The sequence below is a fragment of the Odocoileus virginianus genome, chromosome 3 (genome assembly GCF_023699985.2).
Source record: "Odocoileus virginianus isolate 20LAN1187 ecotype Illinois chromosome 3, Ovbor_1.2, whole genome shotgun sequence".
Lineage (NCBI taxonomy): Eukaryota > Metazoa > Chordata > Mammalia > Artiodactyla > Cervidae > Odocoileus > Odocoileus virginianus.
In genome coordinates, this window is record NC_069676.1 from 50,645,554 (window position 1) to 50,657,346 (window position 11,793).

Genomic DNA, 11,793 nt, shown 5'->3' on the forward strand with positions numbered 1-11,793 from the left:
TCATGCTTGCAAGATAATGCTCAAAATTCTTCAAACTAGGCTTCAGTAATATCTGAACCAAGAACTTCCAGATGTACAGGCTGGATTTAGAAAAGGCAGAGGAACCAGAGATCAAAATGCCAACATCTGTTGGATCATAGAAAAAGTAAGGGAATTCCAGAAAATCATCTACTTCTGTTTCATTGACCACGCTAAAACCTTTGACTGTGTGGATCACGACAAACTGTGAAAACTTTTTGAAGAGATGGAAATGCCAGACCACCTTACCTGTCTCCTGAGAAACGTATGCAGGTCAAGAGGCAACAGTAAGAACTGGACATGGAACAACAGACTGGTTCCAAATTGGGAAAGGAGTGCACCAAGCCTATATGTTGTCAGTCTGCTTATTTAACTTCTATGCAAAATGCCAGGTTGGATGAATCACAAACTGGAATCAAGATTGCTGGGAGAAATATCAGCAACCTTAGATAGGCAGATGACACACTCTCATGACAGAAAGCAAAGAGGAACTGAAGCGTCTTGATGAGAGTGAAAGAGGAGAGTAAAAAACCTGGCTTAAAATTCAGCATTCAAAAAACAAAGACCATGACATCCAGTCCCATCACTTCATGGCAAATAAGAGGGGAAAAAGTGGAAACAGTACCAAATTTTATTTTCTTGGGCTCCAAAATCACTGCAGATGGTGACTGCAGCCAGGAAATTAAAAGATGCTTACTCCTTAGAAGGAAAGCTATGACAAACCTAGATGGTATATTAAAAAGCAAAGACATCACTTTGCCAACAAAGGTTCGTATAGTCAAAGCTATGGTTTCTTCGGTAGTCATGCACAGATGTGAGAGTTGAACCATAAAGAAAACTGAATGCCATAGAATTGATGCTTTTGAACTGTGGTGTTGGAGAAGACTCTTGAGAGTCTTTTGGACAGCAAGAAGATCAAACCAGTCACTCCTTAAGGAAATCAACTCTGAATATGCATTGAAAGGATTGATGCTGAAGCTGAAACTCCCAATACTTTGGTCCCCCCTGATGTGAAAAGCCAACTCTTTGGAAAAGACCCTGATGCTGGGAAAGATTGAGGGAAGGAAGAGAGGGGGGTGACAGGATGAGATGGTTAGATGGCATCACCGACTCAATGGACGTGAGTTTGAGCAAACTCTGGGAGATAGTGAAGACGGAGAAGCCGGGTGTGCTGTAGTCCATGGGGTCGCAAAGAGTTGGACACAACTTAACAACTGAACAACAACCAAAAGCATAAAGAAAGGACTAAGCCCAAAAGGATAGGCAGCATTGGAAGAATCAATAGAACTTATAGAAATTTAAAAGATCATTAAAAGTAAAAACTCCAAATAAACACCAAATTAAACAAAGCTGAGGAGAGAGTTAATGAACTGGAATATAGATTTTAGAAGATTGTTGGACTGCAGTTCAGAGAGATAATGAAACAAAATAATTGAAGAGACATGGAAGGCAGAATGAGAATATGTCTTTAAGATGTGCTAGAAGGTGAGACTAAAGAGAATAGGAAGAGGTAATGTAATATTTGAAGAGTTTAGGGCTGAGAATTTTCTTAAATTGAGAGATATGAAGTATCAGGTTCACACATCCAGCAGATGAAATAAAACTAAGTCTACACAAATAGATACCTTAGTGAAGCTGCAGAACACTCTAGAAATAGAGAATTTGTAATGATCTCTTCAATATAAAGAGATCCCATGTCTCTCTATATCTTCAATATAAAGAGATCTTAAAATGAAAAGCCCACACATCCATGGCCCACATGGCGTTAGAAAGTAGTGAATGAACTTTCTGTCTCTAGCCTTGTGCTTGGCAACATAAGTCCTGGTACAGCACGAGCAAGTTCAGTGATGCTGACTTTCTTCTCCTTGAACTTCTCTGTTGTGAAAGTGCTTTTAGACTGATATCCATTAGGCATGGCATTTTATAGCTGAATATTATTTGTTCTACCTATTATCACCTCTAATTTTAGGCTTAATCACCTCCAGTGGTCTGAGTGTGGGGGGCTAGCATTCTTTCTCCTGTCTTTAGCTATTCCAGGCACCAAACTGCTTGGCAGTTGCCTTAGGGACTTCTCTGGCTTTGTGAGCAGGAGAAGAAACCTCAACATCTTTGGTGCAGTCTGGACTTAACTAAGCTTCTCCTTTGCTGCTGATTTCTGCATGTGGATCAATACATCTGTCTCCGTTTTCTGGACTTAAATAGAGGTCTGAAGCTTTCCCTCACTTGGGAAGCATCCTTGGGAGGGAGTCACATGCCAGGTCAGCAGAGCTCGGAGAGAATGGGAATGAGTGCTGGTAGGCGGGCTGCCTTTTTAGAGATAAGGACAGTATAGGAGGTTGCTCTACTCATGGTGTAGCTGTCCTTCCTGCTTTCTCGTTATGTCTTCATCCTGCATTCCATGGTGGGGACCAGTAAGTCCCGTAATGCAGGGTTATGACTGATATATCACCTTGGATTTCTCTCCAAGGGTCTAGTCCTTACATGTGTCTTTGGTTGGGCTTCCAGACAGCTCTCACTTCTTCTTTTGGTTTCTGTTAACAAAGGGGGATTGTTTTCTCAGCACCCTAGGGGACTCTTTCTCATCAGCCATTACCATTACTGATTTTTCTTCCTCTCTTTTCCTTAGCAAACGTCCAGACAGTGCTTTGGTGTCTGAAGATCTAATGATCTTCAGAGAATGTCTTTCTTTAATTACTTTTCATTCTTTCTTTTTTTCCTCTACCTAACCCAAACATATATACACTGTTCCTTTGAACAGTTATTTTGTACCTTCCCTCTTTGTGGAAACTGGATTATTAATTTTTTGTTATTGCTGTAATTGAAATGCCCACATTTCAATTTCTGCTGTGAGCACTACTCAGAATTTAACTGGACAAGACAGAGAGAAACAGGAGGTGAGGTGAAACATAAAAGCTTTTTATTTTCATAATGGCTTGGAGCATGCCCTCCCTGAGAGTGGGGAAAGCAGGTACCATGGCAACAGGTTCTAGTCTCTGGGAGGGCTTCAGTGGCACTGGTAGTACAGGAGTCTGAAGGGTGGGGAACAGAAATCAGGAGCAGCAGTAGCCTTTCCAACAGGAGCTTAAAGTTGCAGGCTCACTTCTAGTGATTACTGCCATGTTTCATAATTGAGTGTGTCTGTTATATATACATGGCCAGGTTGTTCATGAAGCTGGAAGACAGTGGAACTAGAAGACATGGGCACGGACCTTTAAGCTCCTCTCTGTCCCCCTCTAGCAGGCACCTGGGTTGGGGCACTGCTGTGTGCCAGATCCCTTCCAGACTGTCATCCACTCTCTCCCCCCACCACCTTCCTGCATCTCAGGCCCAGGGCTCCTGCCTGGTGAAGTCCAATCTTCTTGATCAGGAATTACCAGAGTGTGGATCTTTCTGTCAGGACTTTCTAGAAATGCCACCCAGCTGTTTCAAGAGGTTTACCTTCACCAAAGACCTCTATGTTGAACCTCAAACATGCAAAAACTGTGTGGGTTTTTTTTTTAATCTTCCCTAGAATAAGTTCTTATCATAGGATTTTTTTTTTCTCTCCCGACTCAAAATGCTGACCCTCATAAAATGTGCATAACCATGCTTAGTTCTGCTAATTGCTGACTTCCTGCTGGACCTTAAACTGAAAGATCTGAAACATCAGATTCAGTTGTCACAGCAAATTCCAAAAGGAGAAATAAAACTAACTTCACACAAATGCACGTCCTAGAGAAGCTTTAGAACTCTCTAGATGGAAAGAAAAATCTATAAAGAAGAACCTTTGTATGATAAATAAGAGCCCAACAGCCATAGCCCACAGTTAAAGTTTTATTTTCAGGACTTTGTGCCCTGGTTACACTCCATGTCGTTTGTATCACCCACCCAGGGTCCATGGAGACAGGCTGTCCCCATACCTAGCTCACAGAATACCAGAGCAGAAAGGCTGGTTTCATACCAGGACTTGCTTCATTATAACGCAGTCTCTCCATGTATCCATCAATCCTGCCTCCTCCAGGCTTCTGTTTAAATTTGTTCTCTGCGTCCTCCTTCTCCTCATCCCACTTTGCACAGCACCAGATAGTCTTCAGAACCCTTTTCGCCTCTCTTTGTTGCTCTGTCCTTACAACCTCCCTGTGAAGTAGATTAGAGGGTGACGATGGTCCTTTTTTGGCCTCTTTGGCAGCCACATCATTTATATGCTGCCTCCCAAGTGCCCTGGTACCCATTGGCATGGGTGCAATGTATTGAAATCAGCAGGGCTGATATTCTGAAGCTTGAGTTCCTTCAAGTCCTTTGACCACCAGCCTGAGAATAGCCCTCAAATATTAAGTGCTTGTCCTGCTAGGTACTGGGCATACATTGATGAATAAGGCATACATTGATGAACTGGGCATACACTGATGAACACTTTCCTCCTATAGACTCAATTGTTCTCCTGCACCAAATGCTGGCCCAGGGAAATTCTCCCTTGCCTGGCCTCATAGAGAGGAATTTAATTTTTTTCCTTGCCCATTAAATTTCATGAACAACAGATGAATTATAATTACAGGAATGCTTTAATAGATATAGAACTGTGTTTATTTTTAAAAATATAGTAAGGTGCCATCCTTGCCTGGTCTATGTTATTATTTTACCTGAGACTTTTGGTCTGCTCTATAGAAGACTAATTGTTTTATCTGGACCCTTAGCAAAGTTGTTGAGTCAATAAACAATTTGAAAAAATTCAATACTGTAACTAATCAAAGAAATGCAACTTAAAATGGGATAGGTACAATATTGTTTACTACTTATTAAAAATTTCAAAATAGTATTGCCTTAGGATTCAGAGAGCTGAAACATTCTAGGTAGGAGTGTAAATGGATAGAAGTCTCCTAGATGACAGTTTGCTAGTGTATAGTAAGAGTATTTATACACTTTAATCCAGAAATGCCACTTCTGTGAATTTATTCTAGAGAAAGAAAGATGTGCCACTATTGAAAACAATTGGATTATCCAATAAAAGAGGATTTCTTAAATAAATTATGGAATATCCATACAGTAGAATACTATAAACCTTAAATATGTAGACTAGGACAGTGAATGATATGTGAAAAATTCATAGTAGAGCAATAGCAACAGGTTATAAAATTGTGTACATACAGTATGATTCTGGCTTGTATTAAGATACATGTGTGTATCCATGTATGTGTGTGTGCCTGGGAAAAGCATAGGACATAACATGTAAATCTTTAAAAACTGGGTAAAACTTAGTTATTTCTAATCAGTGGAATTACGAGTGATTTTTATTTTCTTTGTGTTTTATCATTATACCACAATGGATGCTTTTCACTTATAATAAAAAAAAAAAAAAACACAAAAAACAAAAAGCAGGCGGAGGGGGGAGTTAAGTCTTAGTTTTTTTCCCCCTGATGATAACACCAAGAGAAAGAATAAAGGATAGCCATTTTTAAATGGTCACTACACGTTAAAGACATCTGATGACATTTACTGATTTGTGTTAGGGGAGATAAAAACATTTTATTTTGTAAATTTCACACCCTGTGTCTGTGCTGAGGGTGGGGGAGTCATCTGTGGGAATGTGCATTTTTAAGAGAGTATACATCCAGGTAGGGGTGTGTATGCATGCACGTGTTTATGTGCACACGTGTGTGTGTGTGTGTGTGTGTGTGTGTATGTAACCAGATGTCATAACCTCACAGGACCACCATCCTTGCAGGAGGCTCTTAGATCTGCGTATCCAAAGATACTGCCTGTGGTGAGCTGACCACTGTGGTTCACACCCCTGACTCATTGGCCACGAGCTCACTCATTTGATGCCAAAGGTGCCCCTACAGGCATCCTGCCTTCAGTGGGTCGGGCATCTAAAGAACTTACAGTTGCACTGAGGCTTCAGGAGACAGTCACATCTAGGACTGAAGCTCTGACTTCTTAAAGCCCCTTGCTATTTGTTTTTTTTTTAAGCACCAATATCAATTCATAGAGAAGACTTGTTTTGGTGAGTTCAAGTGATTTTTTAATATATTTTTTTACTTTTATTTAGTGAACTCTCTCCTACCTTCTGTGGAATCCTACCTTCCACAGAGTAGCAGGACACCCTGAACCTTGCTACTTTCCCCCCTCAAGTTTTCCACACACACTTGATCTTTCTAATGGGTTACTCCTTTGTTTATTTCCTGCCCCTGTTTAATGATTACTTAGCTTTTTATGTAGCCCAACCACATGCTGGGACCTGTCACCAGGATTTTCTCCTTCTATGTGACTTTCTCCTTCTATGTGATTTTCTCCTTCCATATAAATTTCTGGAAGGTGGTCTTCTGTTTGCAAGACTGAGCAGTAGATCTGCTAGTGACACGTTTTCAGGAAGAGCCATTTCCGAACTGGGTTGGGGCCACAGAGGTGGGTGGGGTGGGGTGAGCTGCCAAAGCCTCAGGGCGTTCCCATCATTGTGTGGGAAACCACAGGAGTAGCAAAGATCCCAGGGCTTCCACTTGGGTTAAACAGCTGTTGACAAAGACTTCGGAATTCCTGCGGAAAAGGAACCAGACTCCTTTAGCATATAACTTTTAAAGAGGTCTCAGGCAGGCTCTGATATTTGTGGTTGAAGATAGTCCTTACTTGGCTGTGTGTTTACACATGCGCTTTGTAGTCTCCTCATCTGTAGACTTAGAGACTACACTCTGAGAACAGGCCCAGCTCACACATCTTCCCCTTAGGGAGGCCTTCCCTGGTCTGCTTAGATTGGTGCTCCTCACTGTTTCTTCTCACATGCTCCTGTTTCATATCTTCTTGTCACTTTCACAGTCAGATATTCTGGCTAATGTACTATGTACTGTCTTTCCAATTGGAATAGAATGCCAGTATGCCAAAAACAGGGATCTTGCCATTCTGGTTCCCTGCTTCAGTGCTTGGAAGGAGTTGTGGGCTCTCCTGGTTGTTGAATCACACGTGGTAGGTTTAAGAGCCTGCAGGAGTCCAGGGGAGTTGGAGCTGAGAGTGAGAGCAGAACCATATGACCTGAGGTTAGACAGATTGGCAGGGTTAAGTCACATGGGCCACAGTGAGGGGTTTGGAGTTACCTGAGCACCTGATGTTCATTACGTTGATTCATCTCTGTGGGTCTACACATATCCAGATTGTCTGCTGAAGTCACTTCTTGATGGCATTTCTCCTGGGGCTTGTGCGCCCCTGGGTCCTCAGAGTGTTTCTTTAGCCTGTGCCACTTTCTCATCTCCACTGTCAGCAGCTTGGCGTTCATTCTTCACCTGCCTTTTCCAACAAGCTGGGCAGAACAGGATGACAAGAGCTAAGGTGTCAGGCTTTGTTGCTTGCACAGTTGGAAGCATTCCAGAAGCTTGTCATTAACCACCTTGACTTCCTCATCGAAAAGTACTGGATTTGGGCTTTAATGGTGATACTCACCAAGAACCTGAAGGGTGGGGGATTGGGGCCCAGATCTCAACTACACTGTTTGAGTCATTTGTGTCTCATTTCCCAGGCCTTATTTGCTATTCTCTGCCTAATGATACTGTTGGTTTTCACACTTTGAATCTGTAATTCCTGTTTGTCAACACTGTACTTTGTTTTAGAATTTGCTTCCAGAGTAGCAGAGTTCAGTTTGGTGCTGCCTATGAGGATAAACCAGGTTTTGCCTGGCATGTGTTGAAGTAAAAATTCTTCTGGCATAATTCCCTGATGAATCTATTTTTGTGATTAAGGCAATAAATGTAACAGAAGGATTTGTGTATTCTCTCATATTCTAACTTGTACCACTATATATAAACACATTTTATATGTATAGATAAATAAGATGAGCTGCTATTTCACTTCAGCTTGGACTACATTGACGTTTTAGGAGATAACAGTTTAGGTGTAGCAAGGAGCTAGATGTTGGTATAGAACTTCAGGAACGAGGAGATATATTAAGATGTAACTCACTCAGATTTTTTTTTTAATTTTTATGAGTTGTGAAACATATGTTGTTGCATTTTTTTTTAAGAATTGTATTCTTTAGCATTAGAAATGTAAACATATATAAAAATGTTGATTTCTACTCATGTGATTCTTCATGGAGGTTAGAGATCTGGGGTTTCATTTTCCATTGATCATAATAACTGATCTCCAGAACTTTTCCAGGGGGGGTGTAAGCTCTTGTATATGAAGACGCATAAATTTTTCAGGACACCTTGAAATAATTATTTTTTCTGTTAATTGCCTGTCCACATGTAGTTCATAAGTTCGTTGATAGCATGTGTAGATTTATAAATTTCAGTCATTTTGGTACGTTGGCCCAGTGTACCAGTAATCCAGTTTTTTCAGCCTAAGTCTCTCAATTTGTTTCAGGTTCATGGCAAGGAATGTAACTTTCTGTCTGTATCCTTTTTGAGGTGAAAGTACACTCCTTTTCAAAGCTATGCCATTCAGATGGGCTATTTCCTTCACTTAAAAAAAATCTTCATGAAAAGAAATAGATTACCCAGTGTGTAAGTGTGTGTCCATATTCACGTGTATGCATACCTGTTTCTCTCTTGCCTGCTCTGTCTGTCAGTTTCTCTCTCAGTAACACCACCCATACTCCCATCAGTGGATTTGAAATCTTGAGTGTACCTCATGAAAGGATTATGGTCAGTTTATAGATGCAGCAACCAACTTAGCATTTCACAGAAATTGAGAACCCCTGACTGTTCAGTCTTGGAGCCATTGTTCTTATTGGAGCTAAGCCACATGGAAAAGGGCCAATCCCTTAACCTTTGATGTAGTTTCTTTTATCCCTGACTTTTCATCTGTAAAATAGATCTAGTAATACAGATCTGTTATTTTAATTAATTAAAGGTTGTTAAGATGGTTCAGTTCAATGGGCTCTATAAATGTTTACATGCCATGTTTAATATTGGTGCTCTTTGTGGGTGACTATTAGCTAGGTAGCAGGTAACTAGCACCTAGAGGCTGTTATGTACTTTAGGTTTTCAGCTTATTGGCTAAACATTCTGATTTTTCATGGACTTGCCTGTAGAGAAGTTGGTAAAAGATTTAGCATAATGACTAAGGGAAAAATGCGGAATAGCTTCAGAGACCTACCATGTTAACAGACATAGATACAAAGTGCAGTGCTGACACATTTCAGTTACTCAAATAAATATGAAAAGTAGTATATTCTGGTGTTCGCCTGTCTTGAACTCATCCTGTCACAGGGCTTTCTTATGCTAGTTTGCGAAGCTCTTATATCTCATGGAATAGAGGCATTTAAGTCTTAGTAGTTGAGATCTTTCTGAGTCTACAGAGAAGCATAACTGATTATTTTATTCCTCTGATCAGAATTTTCTCCTGGAGTATCATCTCATTGAGTGGGGTGGAGGGGGGATGGTGAGGGGAAGCTATAGTGGCCTGCAAAGTCCTCCAGGATTTCCTGCCCCCAAGTCCGTGACCTGACTTCTGCTGATACCTTCTTCTTTGCTGGCTGTGCATCAGGGACACTGGCCTTCACTGGTGCTGCCAGCTGCCTGCATCTGCTGTTTCCTCGGAGGACTCTTCCCAAAGACCCACGTGGCTTGCTTCCTTCTTCCTTCAGGCTGCTGGCACATGCCTCCTTCCCAGTGGCTCCTTCCCTCCCCACCATGCCTCAAACTTCAGACAGCCCCCTGGTGCTCTCTTTCCACTGTAGATTTTATTTGGTTATTGTCTGTTTGACCACAAAAGAATATAAACTTTTAAAGCAGGGAATTTGTGGGTAGGATCATCTGTCTTGTTCATGGCCTTATCCCTAGCACTTAAAGCAGTCCCTTGTGCATGATAGGCAGTAGAAGGTCCTAAGGCAGTTTCTCCAGGGCCTGCCTTTTTTGGACAGTGCTCACCTAAAGGTGGCAGGTGAACCACTGTAGGAAACATCACCACCAGCAGAAACTGATCTGTTCACAGTGCTTGGTGGCATTAGGTTGGCACACACAGGAGCATCTAATTTGCCTCCTCTGTGCTCCAGCATCTCTCTCCAGACTGGAGAACATAAGCCTCAAAATAAGTCAATCAGTGATAATGTGAAAGGACTTTAAAAACTGTAGAATGCTTTGAAAATGATAATAACAGTGAACTTGAGAATGGATTATTATATAATTTGAAATAGTTAAGTAATTTTCCAGGAAGCAGGGTTCCCTGGGCCAGCTTCTCTGCAGGTCTTTCTGTATGTCAGTGCTATGCTTCCTCATCTGGGCCTGTGGACTGGGTCCAAGAATACAGCTGCAGGCCAGAGCCTGATCTAGCCACGGCCAGAGAGGGGAAGTTCATCCATTAACCCCTAGACTGAAGGGATGTGCCTTCCATCTGCACAAAACTATTCAGGTACCAAGTAGCTGAGACCATGCAAGGCAAGTAGAATGCAGGTTAGCCTGTTGTTAGTCTCTGAATGACAGTGACTAATTAGGAAAACTAGACAGCTTAGCAGCAAAAGTATAATTCTTGTTGTTAATGAAACTTGGCCTATTCTGGAGGGGGCCAGTAATTCCCATGACCCAGATTAGTTTTCTCCCAGAAGAAAAGCCTAGGGATTTTATACTGTTGGTAGGCAGAGATGAACCTAATATTCTTGTTTGCTTTCAAAACATCCTTTTTAAAATAATCTGGTTCTCCTTTTACCCATGTTCTTTTTAAGGCTAGGCTACGTAGAAGAGAGGCAAGTGAGATAAAAATGACAGATCATATACTGTATATGTTATATCTCACACACACATACACACCCGCATTGCATTGTACCAGAGAGCATTTAGTAGCAGTAGCTCTGGACTGCAGACTGCCTGGCATCAAATTCCCGCCTTACGACTTATTCAATATGTGGTGGTGGTGTTTAGTCGCTGAGACGGGTCCTACTCTTTGTGACTCAATGGACTGTAACCCACCAGGCTTCTCTGTCCATGGGGTTTCCCAGGCAAGAATACTGGAGTGGGTTGCCATTTCCTTCTCCAGGGGATCTTCCTGACCTGGGTATCAAACTTATGTCTCCCGCACTGGAAGGTGGGTTCTTTACCACTGAGCCACCAGTGTGTGGTAGCCCCCAGTATGTAACCCTGGACAAATTTCTGGATTTTCTGAGCCTTAGCTTCTTCATGTGGGGGGCAGTAATGGACCTTACCTCATAGGATTATTGTAAAGATAAAATGAGTTAATCAATGGAATGCTTAATACTTGTCTCACAGTAAGTGCTTGGTCAGTGTCAGTAGCTGTTATTGTTGATGATGATCTTAATAATCTAAGGCAGGTAGGAAATAATGAAATTGCAGAAAGGGATAAGAAAAGGCAAAGTGAGATTTCCCCTCCCCCCCACAGGAGACACTGTCCTAGAAGGTTTAAGTGTATTGAAAAGAGCCTGATATAACATTGTGAACTTACGCTGTATTTTATAGTGCATATTAGAGCAGTCATGTAATAATGGTAATTATACCCTACGAGTATTTTATGGCCTTCATACCTTCTGGATTAGCACTGTGGCCAAGGAGAGCTGCCTGGTTTGTTACATGCTGTCAATGTTGCAGTAAGATGCTCTGGCCACTCCCCTGACTGCTGTCCCCCCTTGACAAAGGTGGCAATACATTAGTAGATTACATGACAGTTTAAACCAGACATTTAGGGAGTTGGTGATGGACAGGGAGGCCTGGCGTGCTGCGGTTCATGGGGTTGCAAAGAGTTGGACGTGACTGAGCGACTGAATTGAATTGAATTAGTGCAACTGAGCCTTGATAACCTCAAAGGAAGGTGACCTCCTAAAGCATGCATGTGTTCTTTTTCCTCCCAACACCTAATACAAGC

The 11,793-nt window shown here is 41.7% G+C and overlaps 1 protein-coding gene across 14 annotated transcripts in view; it reads left to right on the plus strand.

Annotated features, from left to right (window-relative positions):
- ARHGAP26 (Rho GTPase activating protein 26) overlaps positions 1 to 11,793 on the plus strand; it is a 548,614-nt gene that overhangs the window by 413,049 nt on the left and 123,772 nt on the right. The window lies entirely within an intron of this gene.